At 50.7% G+C, this 19,264-nt stretch overlaps 1 protein-coding gene and 1 long non-coding RNA gene across 3 annotated transcripts in view; one reads left to right on the top strand and one right to left on the bottom strand.

Moving 5' to 3' along the window:
* Positions 1-19,264, top strand: part of Ninj2 (ninjurin 2) — a 104,907-nt gene that overhangs the window by 77,902 nt on the left and 7,741 nt on the right. The window lies entirely within an intron of this gene.
* LOC119087673 lies at positions 11,436-19,048 on the bottom strand. The gene is made up of 2 exons (XR_005091185.1): positions 18,924-19,048; positions 11,436-12,167 (listed from the first exon to the last, which is right to left on the bottom strand). It is a non-coding gene; the product is annotated as an uncharacterized LOC119087673 (long non-coding RNA).

The raw sequence follows: 19,264 nt of genomic DNA, 5'->3' as shown, positions 1-19,264 counted from the left end.
CGCCCAACTCTGGCAAAAGTAAAAATCAAATTGAAAAAGATGAGTGCATTGTTAATGGCAGCTCCCTTATAAATCCCAAAACACCATTATCAGTTCCAAAATAAGAGACCGGTCTCTGTGGAATTTTAGTCAATGTCAAGAGGAAAAAACCTTCACCTGCCTTGCTTTGTCTGAGCCATCCCCTTACACACACACACACACACACACACACACACACACACACATCCATTGAAGACTGAGTCTCACTGTGCGGGCTAGGCTGCCTTGAATTCACTCCCCAGCATCCCGAGTGCCGGGATTACAGGTGTGTTCTAGGACATCCATCTTCCAGTAGAATTTCTTTACTTCATCCTATATTCGGATGCACCCTACTTTCCAGGAAGTTACAGCCCCATGGCCCACCATTTAATAGGAAATCTCGTGAAGTAAATATGTGTCTCCTCTAATGAACTCACTGACCACCCCAGCTCTGCCGGCTGCTGCTCTTGTACTACCTGGGTCGCTCCTGGCCACGGTCCAGCACCCCCAGAACATGCGGGCTACGTAGTGATAGCCCAGCGAAATTCCAGGTGTTTTCCACTGAACACTTATGACTTTTCGCGCTAACATGAAGTAACAAATTGTCTTGCTGAGGGCCAGCAAGAAGGCTCAGCAGGGAAAAGCACTTGCTGCCTAAGCCTGGATCCCACAGAGGAAGGAGAAAACCAATTCCTGAAAGCTGGCCTCTGACCTCCGCAGGTGCCCTGTGCCACGTGTGCCCAAACACACATCATATTCACAAACAGTAATAAGAAACACTTTTTAAAAATTAAACCACACACTGAGTCATGTTAAGTCAGGAACCTCTTGTGTAAAATATCTCCTTGGCTTTATGCAATATGATACCCCTTTGCGTTTACACTGTTTCTCTGGCCTACTTTCCCTCACTGGTTCCCCATTACCTGTAAGGTCAGGGTCAAGTCAGTGTTTGTCTTACTTAGGGATTCTATTGCTGTGAAGAGACAGTTGAGCAGTAGCATGTTTGTGAGAGCCCTAGGTTCAAATCCCGGGGTCTGAGGAAACACAGTGCCACCGAGAGCATGTTCAGCAAAGCTAAACTCCAACTAGAAACAGAGAAAAGAAAGACTCACGCCTACAGCCAGCTGCCTGGCCAAGAATTGCTGCTTCCCGTTCAAGACTCAGTCTCCTGCCATTTCCACGGGATGCTAGACTGATGATGCGGCAGCCAGTTCCCAGAGCAAGGAATTCAAAAGACAGCAAACGGCAACAGCGTCTTCTAAGACACTGCCCTGGAAACCGCACGGCACCAGAAATACAGCATTCCTGCTGCTTGAGCCCATGGGTGGGAAAGGACAGTGCAGGGTGTGAGCCCCAGGAGGTCATCTTGCAGGCTAAATTCCTGACACCGAGTGGCTCCACAGGACAAGTGACTTGGCTTGTGTAACACATAAATTGCAAGGGGAATTGAGACATAGTAACCAAATGCAGTGTGGGTGAGCGGCTAGCCCTGCCTGACTGTACATGAGATCACGGCAGACGACTATTGTGAACCTTCTCAGGAGTTATATGACGACGTTATTCTAAAAAGTCTTTACCCCTTTTCTTTAGTGTGTGCTGAATTTACTCCCCAAAAGTAGAGTGTGGATAGAGGAAAGTAATTTTACAGTGGAGAGGCATGATATCATGAGCTGTTTTGTGTTGCTGTAACAAAATGTCAGGTGCTGGGCACTTTATAGAGAAGAACAGTTTTGTAGAGTAATGGCACATGCTTGTAATCACAGAACTTTGGGGGCAGAGGCAGCAGAACCAAGAGTTCAAGGTCAGCCTGGCTGCTTAGTGAATCTGAAGCCAGCCTTGAAAACAGATGGAAGAAAAGAAAGACACGGGGCTGACTCAACTCTGTGAATATGGGAAGGCGAAGCATTGGCAGGACTTCTGATGAGGCATGGTGTCATGGCAAAAGAACACACGCATGAGAGAGAGAGAGAGAGAGAGAGAGAGAGAGAGAGAGAGAGAGAGAGAGAGAGAAAGAGAGAGAGAGAGAAGAGCTTTCATATGGTAAGAGTTGAAGGGAGTGAGGAAAACCCAGTCTTGCTCTTTTCTAACAACTTGTTCTTTTCTGACTATCTATCTATCTATCTATCTATCTATCTATCTATCTATCTATCTATTGATTGATTGAGACAGAGTTTTATTATCCAGTCCTGGTTGACGTTAAATTCATAATCCTCCTGCCTCAGCCTCCTAAGGTCTGGGATTATAGGCATGCACCTCCACATCTACCTAAAAACTAGTTTTTGTTAGAGCTCCAAGTCAAGGACCTGGCTGGATCCACTCGTACAGGCCTCTAATTCCAGCTCCCTGGGAGACAAGGGCAGGAGGTCCTCTCCAGCACAGGAGTCTGAGGCAAGCCTTGAGCAACACAGTGAAATTCCATTTCAAATGACACAGACAGATCTAGCCATGGAGCTAAGAACGAATCCATGTGGTTCATCAAGCATTGCCTCCCTGAAGGTCTGGGCCCAGAAGCCAGTCATTCTACAGAATGCCGGATCTTGTCCTTTTGCTCAGGATCATTTGTAGGCTATTCCTGTAGTGAGTCAGGGTAGCCGGGTGTGACTGTGCAGCATGGAATCAATCCCAGCCACTAGGGAAGCTAAGGATTGCAAGTCTGAGGCTAGTCTGGACAATTTAGTGAGACTGTCTCAAATCCAATCAGGACTGGGGTCGTAGCTCAGGGGTGGAGTGTATGCCTGGCAGCCCACAGCCCTAGGTTCCTTCCGAAGGACTGTAGAAGCAGATCAGCAGTGACTCCCTTGAGCTCTGCTGGCACTGACCCACACACACACACATACACACACAACCCCGTCACCCAGAAGACCAGTGTGACTTCATGACAATGTAGCATCTGTACTGTCAGAACCACCTAGTGAGGGAGAGCCTGACATCTATGGAGACTTGGACAATTTCACTTGCCCAGTAAGCAGGAAAGCTGGATTTGACCCCATTCTCCTTTCAAAGTCCGCATCTTTCATTGGTTACAGATTAACCCAAGTTCATCACTAACGTAAATGGGGTAGCATTTTGGCTGATGGTAGAGGCTTTGAGCCTTCGGGTTTAAGGAGCCGTGGAAGGCGGACTAGGCAAAGGAAACAGGGAGCTGGTAAAAACAGGAGAGGTTCTTTGTTCAGAACCAGCTAGTCATTTCCCAGGCCCCACCTGCCACTAGCCAGTTCCCTCTGCCCAGAGGTTTCCCCTTAGAATGGAGACCGGCCAGCAGAAACCCCTCGAAAGCCCCTCCCACCAGGCCCCAGGCCAGCTGCAGGTTAAGATAAGCTGAGCTGAGGGAGAAAAGCCAGACCCATGACACCCTGCCACTCCCTTAGTGACGTCCATCCACAGCAGACACGGTCCCTCCTAATACTCAGGGCTCAGCCAAAAGGCCTCTGGTTTTATGACCAGCCCCATCGCGCTCCCGAAGTACTGCCCTTCCAGAAACTTCTACAGTCAGAATTGCTCCCAAACTCTGGCCAAGGTGGCAGATGAGTCTGTATTCAGCCCTGACAGTGGTGTCGTAGCTATTACGACAAAAAAAAAAAAAAAAAAGGATGGGCCAATGCCAAGACAGGTTGTTGACATGTGTGAAGCGGGAATGTGAGGGTGACAGGGCTATTTTTGCCCCATCGGAGGGCTGTCAGCAGGCAGGAGGTGAGGGAGTCGTTACAGGAAGCCCTGACATCAGGCACAGTACTGCTGGGCCCCACACCCTGCAAGACCCACAGCTGCCCTCACTGTTCACAAAGACAGTGGTTGGGAGGGCCATCACAGCTCCGGATCCGGAGCCAGGAGCCAGGGCCCATGGACCCATCGTCCACTTTGAAAGGAGAAGTCCCTCAATGCTCGCTGTCTTTTCTTCTGTCTCTGTGGAAAATGGCTTTGTCCTGGGTTTGGTGCAGCAATGAGTGTCAACTGAAAGTGACCACGGCCCCGGCAGGCCTCTCCACAGCCTGGCCCGGGGGCCAACAGGTTGTCAGAATCAGGACCTGGCAAATGTGCCCACACAGATTACCAAAGTGCCCTTTCTATACCCGGAGGCCACATCCCTGGAAAGCTGCATCCTGCTGGGTTGCAGAGCAGAGTGGGGTGAGATTCTAGCCTGAAACACACAGAGGTTGTCTCCCAAGCAGAAGCAGGGCGCTCTCTCTCCTCTGTGCACATCCTCGGCATCCAGTGAGTCGCTGCCTTGCCTCTTCTCCTTTCTCGACCTCTCTGTGGGCAGCCTCGTTTCCATACTCACCACCCCAACATGGCTGCCTAGACTGACTCCAGCCTGACCTCTGTGCTGCCTCCATTGTGTTCCTTCTGCAGTAATATGTGTGATGAAGCGGGCGGCACAGGTTGGTAATACCCACTGAGGCAGGAAGGTCGCCAATTCAAGGCCTATCGGACACAGAGTAAGTTCAAGGCCAGACTGGTCAACTTAGTAGACCTTATCTTACAGGAAGAAGGGGTGTGTAAAAAAGGAAGAAGAAGAAAAGAAGAAGAGGAGGTGGAGGAGGAGGAGAAGGAAGAGAAGGAGAAGAGTGTGAGAACCTAGGTCCAAATCCCGGTCGGTGTCTGAGGAAATACAGTGCCACCGAAAGCACGTCACTCAGGAGTGCTTCTCACGGCTTGCCGCAGGCAATGGCCTACTTGGTTTCGTCTTCCATGTCTGTCTCTTCTGGGCTGAGCCTCCTCGCTTTCCTTGATGGGCAGGTTTCACACTCACGGATTCAGCCAAGTAGTTATAGAAAACATTTGGAAGGCTGGGAGCAAATGTGGATACTCTGTGATTGTATCCAATACTCTTTTGTTGTTGTTGTTGTTGTTTTGTTTTTTCAAGACAGGGTTTCTCTGTGTAGTCCTGGCTGTCCTGGATCTCGCTCTGTAGACCAGGCTAGCCTCGAACTCAGAACTCTGCCTGCCTCTGCCTCCCAGAGTGCTGGGATCAAAGGTGTGCGCCACCACCACCCGGCTATTGGACTCTCTTTTAAGTCCTCAATACCTCGGAGGGAAATCAGTCCTTTAACCTGTGTGACGGTGTTTTCCCATCTGTCACTGTCCTCTGACTTTGAGGGGGTGTTGGGTATGGAACCATGGAGGACTGCAAGCTGGGCTGGGCTGTGGCCTTGAGTGGCACCCCAGCCAGTCTTCTGTGTGGCAGCATAAAGCACAGCCAAACCAAACCAGACAGCAAACTGCTTGAGAGCTTGGTTTCATCTGACTGTTTTAACCAGAGGAATCCCCAGTTTAGGTCCTTTGTCTACAAGCTGAGGATGAAGGTAGAACGTGAAAGTTGCTGTATACATTTATGTTGTGTGTGTGTGTGTGTGTGGTGTATACATGTGGTGTGGGTGTCAGGGCCTGTGCACACACATCTAGAGGCCAGAAGAGGATGCTGGGTGTCTTCTGTTATGGCTCCCCACCTTATTGCCTTAAGACAGTCTTCTGCTGAGCTGGAAACTCACTCTCTGGCTGGCATGACCTCTTGGGTTCCACCTGTCTCTGTCCCCCAGTACTGGTATTTAGGCACACGAAGTCACGTTGGGATTTTTCTCATGGGGGGGGCTAGGGATTTGAACTCAGATCCTCAAAGATGAGCTCTTGTTCCTGAGCTATCTCCTCAGACCCTTATAGGATTATTATGAAACAAAATGAGCTCATGGTCTGCACAGTGTTTGCCATGAAATATTGCATTCAAATAGTTTTCATTTTTGTGCAGTGACACTTCTTGGTCTTACCCAGATACCATTGCACATTCCTGTAGTCCAAGCTACTTAACAGGTTGAGCCAGGGGGGTCACTTGAGTCCAGGAATTCAAGGACCTCCTAAGCAATGTAGCTAGGCCTCCTTAAAAAAAAAACAACCTTTATTGTTGTTGAAGCCAAGTGTGGTAGCACAGCCTTGTAATCCCACCACTCAGCTGAGGCCAGCCTGGGCTATACAGCGAGCTCCAGGCTAGCCTGAGCTACATCGTAAAATCCTATTTCAAAAACAAAGAAACAAACAGGATCCTTTAGGCTTAAAGGTTCTCAGCCTTCCTAATGCTGTAACCCTTTAATACAGTGTCTCAGACTGACCCCCCTCCCCAACCATAAAATTATTTTCAGCGTTACTTTGTAACTATACTTTTGCTACTATTATGAATCCTAATGTAAATGTCTGTTCTCTGATGGTCTTAGGTGACCCCTGTGAAAGGGTCGTTCGACCCCAAAGGGGTTGTGACCCACAAATTGAGAACTACTGCTCTAAGGCTTATGAATTTCATGTCATGCTTATAACATTTTCTTCATCCTAAGGTTAAAAATATATATTCCCAGAGAACGCTGCTACTTTGAAGGATCTTTGGAGGGAAGGTGGGGCAGCCTTTGAGTTTCAGCACCAAAAAGAAAAGTGTTAATAAAGACAGGGTCTTTTCACACTGGGACTTCCCTTCACTTCCCTATTTTACTGTCTGTAAATTAGTTTGACTTTTCACAGGCTCAGATCCCCGCCCCCAACCCCCAGAGGCCTGCCTACCACATCATGTGATGGAAGCCTAGGAAAAGCTACTTCCAAGGCACACCTTAATGAACTGGACCCTGGAAGTCACGGCTTCAGGTCTAAAGAGTGGCCCTGGGAGCTAGCAAGGTAGTTTTCAAGCCTGTAATCTGAGGAGGTTGAGATAGGAGAATGGAGAGTTTGGGGCCAGCCTGGACTCCACACTGAGACTCTCAAAAAGACTAGAACCGGAAAGGTGAGCTATGCCTCCGGTTTCTCGTGTTTTAGCTGTCAGTAAGTGGCAACATTGTATCAACACACTGACCCACCCCCGAGGTCCAGGGTGGCACCAGACACATATCTTCAAAAACTTCATAGTAGAATGGACCTCCTTGGAGAAAGGAAGCACCTGCTTGTGACAGTTCAAAGGACAAAGAGGGCATCCCAAAGAGTAGGAACGAGACGGCTGTCTATCCTACAAATACGTACTCCATGCCTGTGACATGTCTAAGCCCTTTACTGCAGAGGCCCAAGGTTGGAGAGCTGGCTGGGGTGTTCCCAGAGAGGAAGAGGAAGGATAGGGAGGTAGAAAGCAACCAAGAGAGGTCAGCTCTCCAAACAGCAGAGCTGGAAAGCCCAGGGACCTCTCCTTCTGGTTCTAGAAATTACTGGCCAGACAGCCCCAAGCATGACTGCATTCTTCCAGGTCCAGGCTTCGCTTATCCTTAAAGGCAGCCTGGCCCCAGGTCCCAGGTGACTGACTCTGTAAATTTGCTCACGTGCAAATGTCCTTTCCTGAGTAATCCATCACATATTTGACAGTCTCTGTGTGTTTTCAGTTGCTAATGTAACTGGAATTGTTCTGTCTCTGAGGCTTTGCAGTGGCCTCAGCATGTCTATATACCTAGAGTTCTGCAGCCAGCCACGGTCACAAGGCCCTTCACCAGAAAAAAAAAAAAAATCCCGATGTCAGGGTGTGCAGCCTCACCTGGTGATCCAGCTCTGACCCCTGACCCACTCTGGTTTCGTGGTGGAGCCAGGCCAGGACTTACTCCACTCCCACTGTACCCTGACATAGTCTCCAGAGGATTATAACGGCAGTTCCCCTTTGGTTACATTTGTCCGTTGCTATGGCACCTCCATTCTGGGGATTCTACTATCTGCAGGCAATAAGGGCTTAAAGTTGGGATGGGTAGGTCCCTTCCATGCAGATCTGAATGCCTCTCCACACCTCTAGAGTCCAAGGAACTGTGTCCCACAGGGACTCCTTACTGAGAACAGTCCCGGAGATAAAGAGGGTTGTTTCAATTGGAGCCTTGCAGCCCTGGCCTGGGGAGGATATTGCTGGTGATGATAGAAGGTTCTCTAGCTTTTGAGTTCTTTCTCTGTTTATAGAACAAGGCTGGACACAGGCTGCAAGCAATACTCCGCCCGCTGCAGGGAAAGTGCCCACAGTTTAAAACTGAATGCCTGAAGTGGGGTTAGCCCTTTCCAGTGAGAAGGGATTTCCCTCTGCGCTTCCAGCTCTAAAGGTGTCTAAATTTGTGCTTTCTACTGCTCCTTAATCCTGGCTCTTGAGAAATGAGCTGAGACCTTTTAGCCTTGTTGGCACCACGGCCTGAGAGGAGAGAGTCTCCACTCACCCCAAAGGGAAGGATCAAGCCAGACGAGGCTGGGAAATCTCAGTATTTAGAGAACCACTTTGGGCCAGGACACAGAGTGGACACCTGGGACCTGTGGTCCTCTTCGCCAGAGATCCCTAATCCTTGTCTCCTGAGCTTGCTAGAGGGCTGCTGGCATCTCTGGACCTGCTCAGGAAGGCAGCCCTAAGACAGACCCCACACTTGGGTCAGTGCCCAGCTGCCTTCACTTTTTTTTTTCTTTTTGGAGACAAGGTTTCAAGTTGCGACCCAGGCTATTGTCAAACTCACGTCTTCCTCTCTTTGCCTCCTAAGGGCTGGTATTCCAAGTGCCTGCTACATTCCTGGCCTCAAACATGTTAGATAAGTGGTTTACCCAAGAGCTATATCAACAGCCCCATATCTGGCTTTTTTAACACTTAAAATCAAAACATCAGGCTGGCAAGGTGGCTCAGTGGGTAAAGGTGCCACTGCCAGGCCTAACTACTTGAGTGGGCTCTCTGGGGCCCGCGTGGTTTACAGAAGAAAATCACCTGGAAGTTGTCCTTTAATGTCTCACCCACACGTAAGTAAATAAATAATTCACTCATTGAGGAAAAGGTGTATAAGAGAATTCATCATAACTGTCAACTTGACTGACTTTAGAATCGTCATGGAATCCGCTACTACATCTGTGACTGTGTTTCCAGAAAGGTTTAACTGAGTTGGAAAGACCTACCTCAAAGGCAGGCAGCACCAGACTTGGGTCCCAGCAGCCCAGGGCAGGGCCCCGGGGTAAGGAGGCAAATATCAACCCTGCATGCCCTCACCTTCTAAAAATACCGAGGAACTGAGCCCTGCCCGTCACCACACAGCTATCCAGTTGTCCCTGGACCGTCCCTGTCTGCTGCCGAGCACCTGCTCCCTTGAGCCTCTCGCCTGCCAGCTGCTTTGGGTCTCGGACGGATGCTGGGTAACAGAATGCTGAATTACTAAGCATCTGTCTTCTCTGCTTTCTGAGTGTGGACACAATGTGACCAGCTGTGCCATGGTCCTGATGCCAAGTCTTCCCTGCCATGATGGACCATGCCCTCAAACTGTGAGCCAGGACAAAGCCTCCCTCCTTTAAGCTGCTTCTTAGCAGGAATTTGGTCAACAAAAAAAGTAACTATATAATACAATATGGGAGCTTGGCAGAGCAGGTGCCCAGTATGCACAAGATTCTGGGTATAATTCCCAATACCAATCAATAAACAAACAAAAAAAATAGAAAAAGCAAAGGAATAAAAAAAAATCTGTCCATGGGGACTGAAGAGATGGCTCAGTGGTTAAGAACTCTTGCTGTTTTTCCAGAGGACTTGGGGTTCAATTCCCAGCTCCCACGTGGGGACTGAAGAGATGGCTCAGTGGTTAAGAACTCTTGCTGTTCTTTCAGAGGACTTGGGGTTCAATTCCCAGCTCCCACATGGTGGCTCACGACTGTCTGAAACTCCAGTTCCAGGGACTCTTATGCCTCTTCTGGACCAAAGGCACCAGATATACATGTAGGGCACAGATATACATGCAGGGCACAGATATACATACAAGCAAACACTTATGCACATGAAATAATAAAAATTTTTAAAAAAGAATCTGTCTTAGGATAGCCCAGAGATGAGGCTGTTACAGTTTACGCTCTATCCTATCAGGCTTAGATATACATATAAATAGATACATCTATAAATAGGATGACAACATCACTCTTTTGTAATATTACTATACCCTTTTTAGCAGGTGACTAACACAGGTCCCAAGTCACATGGCAACTGTCAGTGCCGAGTCCCCACTCCAGTGTCCTGAGCGTCCACAGCCCTCACACGCCACATAAACTAGCAGGACACACACCTGGGAACAGAGCCCTGGCAAAGAGCAGCTGGCTTTCACAGTCAAGCCCACACCTGCCTGGTGTCCCCAAGTCCAGCCTGAGGAGCTGGCCTGGCCTGGTGCTCCAGGGTTCTGTGGCACGGGATAACAGGGGTAGCTGTCGAGCAGAAGGCTCCAGAGAGCAGCAGATGCTAGGTGGCAGACAGGGACCGTACAGGGAACAACTAGATAGCTGTGTGGTGACGGGCAGGGCTCATGCTCCTTAGTATTTTTAGAAGGTGAGGGTATGAAGGGTTGACATCTGACTCCTTACCCTGGGGCGCTGCCCTGGGCTGCAGAGAAACTTCCAGGCAGGACGATGCCAGTGCTGAGGTGGGAGCAGTGTGCACAGGCAACTCTGCATCCACCCATCTATCCACCCCAGTATACAGACCGGCCACAACATAGGTACGGAATATGTATATGTTCCCTGGACACTAGAGAACTGTCTTCCCCGGAACTCCAGCCTTCATGACCAGGGCAAAAAAGCAGGAGTGGTGGTCAGAACAGTTCAGAGGTTAGGAGTTTGGAACACTGACCTCAGACAGACCTGGGTTCAAATCTTGACTCTACCTCCCAGCTGTGTGACCTTCGGCAAGTTAATCTCTCTAAGATTTCCTCCAAAGGTTTAGATGGAAGATGAATGAGAAGATGTATATGGAGAATTTGAAAGAACATAATGTGCCAGGCGTGGCGACACTTGCCGTTAGTCCCAGCACTCTGGAAGCAGAGGCAGGTGTATCTCTGAGTTCGAAGCCAGCCTGGTCTACAGAGAGGATTCCAGGGCGGTCAGGGCTATCCAGAAAAAACTTGTCTCAAAACAAAACAAAACCACCCAAGGAAGAAAGGAAAGAAGGACGTAATACTAAGTTAACAAGAGTATTAAAGAGCCGCTGGCGAGATTGGTCAGCAGGTAAAAGCATTTGTCTTGTGGGCCAGCTGATCTGAGTTCAATCCCTGTGACCAGGGAAAGAAGCCAGATGCAATGGTGTGCGTCCGCAATTCCAGCATCCCTACAGTGCGATGGAGGCAGAAAGGAAACTCAGTGGTTAGCCTGGAGAACAAGGTGCAGCTCAGAAACACGAGAGGCCTTGCTTCAACAAGGTGGACTGTGAGAACCAACTCCCAAACTGAACTCTGACCTCCACACTCACATCCCTCCCCAATAAATAAATACATTTATTTATTTAAAAAGAAGGCACACTGGGGCTGGAGAGATGGCTCAGTAGTTAAGGGCATTTGATGCCCTTCCAGAGGACTCATGTTCGTTTCCTAGCACCCGCATGGTGATTGACATACATTTGTAACTCCAGCTCCAGGAGATCTGATGCTCCCTCTGGCTTCTGAGGACACCAGGCATGTACTTGGATAGATGTACATGAAGAGAACACTCAGACCATAAAAAATGATTTTTTTAATAGGCCTCAGTCAGGCCAGGCATGGAAGTACCTGCCTATAATCCCAGTTACTCAGCAGGTAGAGGAAGGAAGTCTGTTGAGACCAGGAATTCAATGCCACCTGGGTAACAGTCAGGGTGATGAGCATCTGTAACCCCAGCACTTGCAAGGTAGAAGCAGGAGGATCAGGAGTTCAAGGTCATCCTCAGCTACTAATGCTAGCCAGGGCCACAGGAGACTGTCTCAGCTGTAGGGAACGGGCTGGGGATGTGGCTCAGTGGGTGGGAGGGTGCCTGCTCCCCTGCACAAGCTTCTGTTTCTGTCCCATGACTCGAGGAATACAGAGAAGTGGCCAGTTTGCCAGAGCCTGATGCTGGGCTGTTTCCCATGGGAGTCCCTTGACCTTGGCTAGTAGACTGTGTTATGGCTTTGCTAAATCCTAAACTAGGCCTATGCTGGTTTCTGGTGAGAGGGAAGTCTTCCAGAAGACTCCTTCGCCCACCAGGAAGCAGAGAAGCAGCAAGGCTTCATGGCGGCCTGAGGTCACCCAGCAAAGACATGGAAGGCAGGCTCGAGTCGGATCCCTGGCTCCACACACAACTCTGCGGTTGCTCGCTTGTTCGTTCCCCCTTGATCTTCTTCAGCTTCATCTGCTGCATCTGAGTGCCCCACAGAGTGAAGGTGTGGATTCAGTGACTGTGTCTTTGCATCTCACGGTGGCACTGGAACCCTGCGGGAGGAAGAGAGCCACCACATGAGGAGGTCTCTAGCTGCACTTCTGGGAAGGGAAGGGATGGATGCTGGATGAGGGCAATCTACCTAGGCTGGGTCTGGGTCCCGAGAGGCCTCTTCTCAGTGATGGAAGCTGGCACGTCAATCGGAAGGGCCCCCTTTAGGACTGTTTTCACCCCAGCTTTGACTCAGCGCTCCCAGCACCCTCCTCTCTTGGTCTCATCTATGGTCTATCTCATCTACGGCCAGGACCAAGGATGCTGCAGTAGACTCTCACATATTCCCTGATGAGCAAGCAAGATGCTCCATTGGAGAGGGTCTCGGAGCTCAACTCCTCTTCATTCTATTAAGCCTTTTCTGAACAGATGCATCATTCATTCACTCATTCATTTGCCATGTCCGGTGAGGTGCTACAGCAGTGAGTCCATAGTCTCTACAGCTTTCCCATTGGGGTGGGATGAAGGGTCTTTTGTCTCCTGGCTTCCCACTTTATATACTTGATTCCCTGCTAAACCTTGCCATTTTGGGAGATTAGGAGGAGAGGACTCTGAGGCAGGCAGGGATCTTTATTGCATCCTTGATGCCTGCACATGATAGGAGGTAGACGTGTGTTTGTTGAACCGGACTAAATAGGCACCTTGGCAGGCTCTCGCAGGGCCGGGCGGGGTGGGAAATTCACCACCTTCCCCTTTTCCCATCTTGCTGTCAGATACCATCTCCTTCCTGGGGCCCTGTCACCTGGGCTGCAGCCAGAAACTATTATTACTTCTTGTTCTAATTGCCCTACATTCCAAGCAAATAATTCTTGCCTTTTGAAATGTACATTCTTGTGGGGACACACCAAACTCACTCTTCGCCATCGTGTGCAATGTTGACATTCGGCTTCATAATTAACTTCTGGTTTTGTTGTTCTTTGGAGACCAAGTCTTAGGTTTGTTGTTTTTTTTTTCTTTCTTTCTTTCCTTCTTTATGTTTTTGTTCTGAATTTGGGCTTCTATCTGGATTTAGGTTCTCCATCAAGGCTTGGAGAAAACAGGTTGCTCAGAGGCTCAGATGCACCGTAGTGATAGAGCGCTTCCCCAGCACCCATGAGGCCTCAGTGCCCACGCGGGGAGGAGAAGAAAAGAAAAAGGGGCCTCAGGCTCTCTTAAGCAAGGCAAGAGTGTGGCAATGATGTGTAGAGGGGACAGAAGCTGCCAGACCACACTGACTGATAGTATAAAACGAAACATGGGTTCTGTTTGTTTTTCTGTGGAAAGATCTAGAAATACTACGTTAAAATACTTTAGACTGGTTCTATCTTTGAGGGTTTCTTTCTTTTCTTTCTTTCTTTCTTTTTTTTTTTTTTTAAGCAAGGTCTCACTCTTGAATCCCAGGTAGAACTAAACAGTTCTCTGTAGCCCAGGTTAGACTTAAACAGTCCTCTCGCCTCAGCCTCCTAAGCACTGGGATTGAATGTGTGAGCCTCTAGACAAGGCCTTTCGAGGCTTCTGAAACCTGTTTCCAGGGCTGTATGGCGTAGTGGCTTAAGGACCCAGGTCCTAGAACCTGCCCAGGTTCAAATCCCAATAACTCTAATACTTATAAGCTGGGCAACGTTACTGAACTGTTCTGACCCTTGGTTTTCTGTAAAAATCGGTGCTTTTAGATGAAATGAAAGGAAAATGAAACTGTGTAGCACAGGCACTTTGAAAGGAGGAGGCCTCCCGTGCAGCCAGGAGTCAGAGATAGGACAGTGACTCCTGTCATACCCAGCCTTGCAGGGGCATCACCTGGTGCATCTCCCTGGAGTGTCTGATTCAGCCATGAGAATCTGCCTACCCAGCCCCCACCCCTGTTGGGGATCAAGCCTACACACCAAAGGGAAGTAAGTGCTCTGTCACTGAGCCACACCTCCAGCCCAGTACCTTCATTTCTGCGTGCTCCCAGCTGCCATTGCTTCCACTTCAAATCCACACATGTTGAGAACCCTATACAAGGCAGAGCCCAGGCCTAAGGACGTCCACACGGGCACTCGGCCCTTTAGAGCTGGTGGCTTTGGGAAGCTAATTTCTTGGAACCTCAATCCCTTCACTTACAAACTGGGGGCTCCTTAACCCACACCATGAAAGCCATGCCTGGCAAGCAGCACTCTCTTTATTTGACTATTACTGTTTACGTGTTAACTCTTTCACTTGACTCTTAAAAAGTGGCTCCACCTAGTCAGCATCGGTGGGCTGGGGGACTCGGGGAATACTGCTTGGGGGGAACCCCAGAGCCAAAGAGAGCTAAATGCCAAACAGGTCTGGAAACCTCAGAGCCAAGTGCTGACCCAGACGGTGCTCTGGTCTGGAGTGCAGTGGGTACTGTAGGAGAGCAGTCTGTGTGTGGTACATCTACGGTTAACTGCACTCTGAGTTAGTCTTTCCTGCAGGCCACGGGCAAAGTTCTGTTTCCGGGGGAGGTGGACAAGCTCCCCAGAAAGAGTAAGCAGGCCCCGCCGACCAGGCAAGCCCTCCCTTGCAGCCTCCCTACACATTCCGCCTCCTCCTGTGAAGGACCAACCCTGTTGGCCCCTTGTCACTTGGGCATCAGAGGACTTGGATTCCCGCCCCCGGGAGGAGCTGAGCTAACCTGGCCCTCTCTGAGCTGTTTCCTGGCCTCCCCTGCTGGACGACCGACCGCAACACCACAGCCCTTCCCCGAAGGCCACGCCCCTGGTTCTCAGTGCCGCTGCAGCGTGGAGGCCCAGGCCTCTAGCCTGGAGCAAGAACAGGAGCCTCCCACTGAGACTGCACCCAAGGCCGGGGGAGCTTTCAAGGCCAGTCAGGGATTATCACCAGAATAACACGCCAAAGACACCCCGCCCTACCGCGGATTAGACGCTGTTGATTTTTAAGGGCAAGACCGCTGCTCTTGGCATGGAAGGCCAAGGGCGGCACAGTGGAGGCACCCGGCCTGCCCCCAGCAGAGGGCCACAGGAGTCTGCGCTTTTGTGGGTTTTGGGCCTGAAGATAGTGAAAGCACCCGGCCTATCAACCCTTCTTCATGAGGGTCCCAGCTGAGTGAAGTCCAGAAGAGAGAAGACCATCCTTAGGGTGGAGCCGGTTTTCCAACACACGTCCCAAGCCACTCCCTGACCCGGAGGTGATGTCCCCAATGCCTCACCCTAAAGATCTTTTCTTTTTTGGGGAAAAAGAAACCCGAAGAAAGTAAAATAGTCTAATACTGGGCTGGGAGTATACTTGGATGAGCACTGTGTAGCATCCTTGAGACACTAAGTCCCTTACCCAGGATCCCAGAATGCACTGCACACCAACCCAAGCAAGGCACGGAGCTGAGCACCGTGCAATCCAAGAATACGCAGGAGAGGCTCCAAAGGGTAGCTGGACATGATGGTACAAGCCTGCCTTCCAAGCGTTAAAGTAGCAGAAGCAGAATGGTTCAAGACCAGCCTGGGCTGTACAGTGAGACCTTGTCCCAAAGCGGTGGGGACCACAGAGCAGAGGGAGCCATCTAGAGGCTTAAAGAAAGCCAAAGGCCAGCACAGACAGGGGAGCAGAGCCTGTCAGTCACCTGGTGGGGTGTACCTGGTGAGGAAGGGGTCTAGAAGAGAGGGGGCACTTCCCCTAGGAGCTAGGGGCAGACAGGCCTCCAGAGGCAGATGGGAAGGGTGGAGTGTGTTCAGGGGATGATGAGTAATGTGTGGCACCGCTTCTCAGCATCCTGCTTGGGGCACAGGCAGAGCCCTCAAGACGGTTAGCCATCAGCCTGCCCCGTGGGGAAGGGTAGGGAGAGAAGTAGGGAGACAGGCCGCCGATGAGTGGCCCAGAAGGGAGAAAGCCGCAGCCCGAGTGCAGGAGCAGGGACCTCAGACACACAGTGTCATCGGGCTTGTGTGAACATTTCCTTTCTTGGGACATTGGTGTCGTATGGCATGGCTTGGGCGTGGAGAGAGTCATGGTAGAGAGAGGCATCATGAGTCCCTGGGGCTTGTGAAAAAGCTAACCGGTGCCTACCTGGAAAGTTGGGCTGGGACAGGCCCTCGGGCAGAGCAGATTCTTTAAACTAGGACCACGTGGGAGGGTAATCCTGAATTGGGGGGTTGTCCGCTTATCTTGTGTATGTTCAGTATTTCTCAAGGGCTGCCTTCTTCCTCTTTCTCCTCTTTCTTCCTCTCTCTCTCTCTCTCTCTCTCTCTCTCTCTCTCTCTCTCTCTCTCCTCCCCTTTGTTGCTGGGGACCAAATCCAAGGCCTCATGATTAACAGGCAAGCACTGTACAGGGTCCTTCAGCTGCAGCCGCTCACAGCAAACAGGACAGATGTTCCCATCTCACAGCCAAAGAAGCTGTGGTCAACCCTATTCTCCCAGATTCTCTCCTCAGTCCCCTCTTAGCTTTTTGTCTGTTTGTTTGTTTTTCCAGACAGGGTTTCTCTGTGTAGCCCTGGCTGTCCTGGAACTCACTCTGTAGACCAGGCTGGCCTCGAACTCTGCCTCCTGAGTGCTGGGACTAAAGGCATGTGCCACCACCGCCTGGCTTCCTTTTAACATTTGAATCCAAGGTTTACCTTCATGTCTGAGTTCTATCTTCCCACAGCAGTGCAGGGGTTAGGGACACAGCCCTTGAAGACTCAGGAAAGCCTGGAGCAAGCTTCACCGGGGCTGAGGACTAGACTTCCATTGAGCAGTGTGCCCTTGCCAGACTGCCGGGTTGCCCTTTCCATCTCACACCACATATTTCATCTTCAGGGTTCCTTGTTTTGTTTTGTTTCTTTGCCAGGTTCCTTGCTTTCCTCCTACCTCAGCCTCCGGAGTGCTAAGGTTACAGACATGTGCCACCATGCATCACTCATATGTTTATCATTAGAGCCGAAGTATTTTTGAGCTTCTGGGACACCGTAGGGGAGCGGTTAACCTACAGCCTCCAGTACAGAGAGAACAGAGTACAGGGAAATGTTGCAGTGTGGTTTGGGGTGAGTTACTTGCGCTCTCTGCATTTTGCTCACTAGATGGTGACGCTCTCACCTACTCTGCAGAGCTTAGAGAACTAAGCTGACTCATGTCCTGTATTTAAGGTTGTGCCAGATGCCAGGTATGTCCTCCATAGCCATGAGCTACGTGGTTCCAGGATGTTGGGGCTACCTGGCTCCAGTATGTGTACTCCAGCACAGTGGACAGGCCCGTCACCCTCCCAAGCTGGATTCTGACGGGGCAGCAGAGCACTCCTACACCTACTTAAAACCCGTTAGTAGAATAATTTTCCTGATGTCATTATTTAAACAACCACTCTGCCTGGGCTGGACCCACCCTTTCCTGGGGTGGAAGATTAGACTCTGGAAGCGTGGCACTCACCACCAACTTTCCAGGTGCTCCTGGCTAGACTCCTAGGTAGCCTGCCATTTTGAGGCCAACTGAAAGGTCATCATTGGTGAGGGTTCCTTTAGAGCTACTCTGTGTAGCGCCTGGGTTTGAGCTGACACACAGAAAGTCTGCCCCCATGGCTTTTCTCAAAACTGACAGCAGTGACTCACCCAAAGGTCACCGGTGCCTGGAGCTGCACAGGGCAAAGTGATTCACTGTCTCTACCCTGGCCTGGCCCCGCAGCTGCCTGGCCTCAATTCCTCCCAGCAATATCCTCAACCCCGAGACTCTCCACCCAAAGGAGGGGACCTTCCTATTCTTAGATAGCTCTGCTAAAAAGAACTGAGCTCCTTGCTTCCACAGACGAGGCCCAGGTTGGGAGAGCTGGCCTGCTCACACTTCAGCTCCATAGAGTAGGGACAGGACCCGGGTCCCCACCTTCAGCTTCCTGGGCCTGCACCTCCTGGTAGTGCCCACCGTGCTGGGCTCTAGGCCTCTGTAGCCTCTTCTTAGAACAGTTACTTATCCAGCTTCCATGGCACACACACCCCTCCCCCCTGTGAGAGAGCATGCCTGTAATCCTGTTTCTAAGAAAAAGCAGAGCGAGCCAGCGGACATCACGGTCCCTGATAACCAGAGTGTCAATAAACAACGCGACAACATGTTTACTTTTCTGTTAAAAGAGGTCGTCCTTCTTCCTGAGCACCTTAGCTTTGTAAAGAAGCAGGAGCACAGAACAGTGGAGATGAAGGGCTCAATATGGGAGCTGACTTGGAGGGACGGGATCCCCAGTCTTGGGAGTTGGGTTCGGCCTGGCAAAAGAGCTAAGAGAGCTGTAAGCTGGAGTGGGTGGGGGAGGTGAGGAAATCAGATCTTTGGTGTGCTCACCTCTACCTACCCGCTTCAGTCACCAAACCCATGTACTCTTAGGTCCTGGAGGTGCTCTGGGCCCAGCATGGACCTGAGTTTACCGCCTACTCCCTCTGCAAACCCCCTGTTCCAACTCACACCAACTTCAGTGGCCTTCAGGTTCCCAGGCATCCCCGGCTGGCAGGAGTCTCTCGGGCTGTGCACCTTGACCAGGGCCTCTTGGACCCTAGACTCAGGGTCCCACCGTTACTGAATGAAAACACAGGGCTGAGGGGAGCAGGCCCTATATGAGGCCCTGAGAGATGGGCATTGTGGGACAGATCTTAGACTAGGAAAGGAAGAGAACAACTTGGATTCTGTATGTACTTCTGGGGAAGAAGAGTCATTCTGCCTCTCCTCCAGGGGCCTGGTTTACCTCCTTGTTCTATAAATAGGAAACTGAGCACCCACACTCTGGGTAGAACTGAGCCCCAAAGCCAGGCGCCCAGGCTCGTTGACCCCCGCCCCCAGCAGGGTTTGAGTTGGATGGGAACCTCCAGTCACCTGGTAGGAGCTCTGCAGACAGGCCCTGCGTGCTGTCCCGTGGCCATGGGAAAGGCCGAGGCAAGCAGAAGCCAGGAATTCTAAGTCCATGAAACATGAATGACTCATGCTGGATGGCTCTGTTCCCTGATCCAGCCCACATTCCCGGGCCTTTGTTCTGACCCGCCTGGGCTCTGACCTTAAAGGGCCAGATCTTCTGAGACACCACTGGCCGTCATCCTATGCCCCTCCCTTAGCCAGATCGCTGATGGGGTTGCTAGTGGGCTTGGAGCAACTTGGAGGAGAGGAGGATGCTCTACTGTAGGATTTAGGGGAACAGCCAATCCCATCCTCAGGTCCAG

Source organism: Peromyscus leucopus, chromosome 3 (genome assembly GCF_004664715.2).
Source record: "Peromyscus leucopus breed LL Stock chromosome 3, UCI_PerLeu_2.1, whole genome shotgun sequence".
NCBI classification, from domain to species: Eukaryota; Metazoa; Chordata; class Mammalia; order Rodentia; family Cricetidae; genus Peromyscus; species Peromyscus leucopus.
This window is presented reverse-complemented; position numbering and strand designations above follow the sequence as displayed.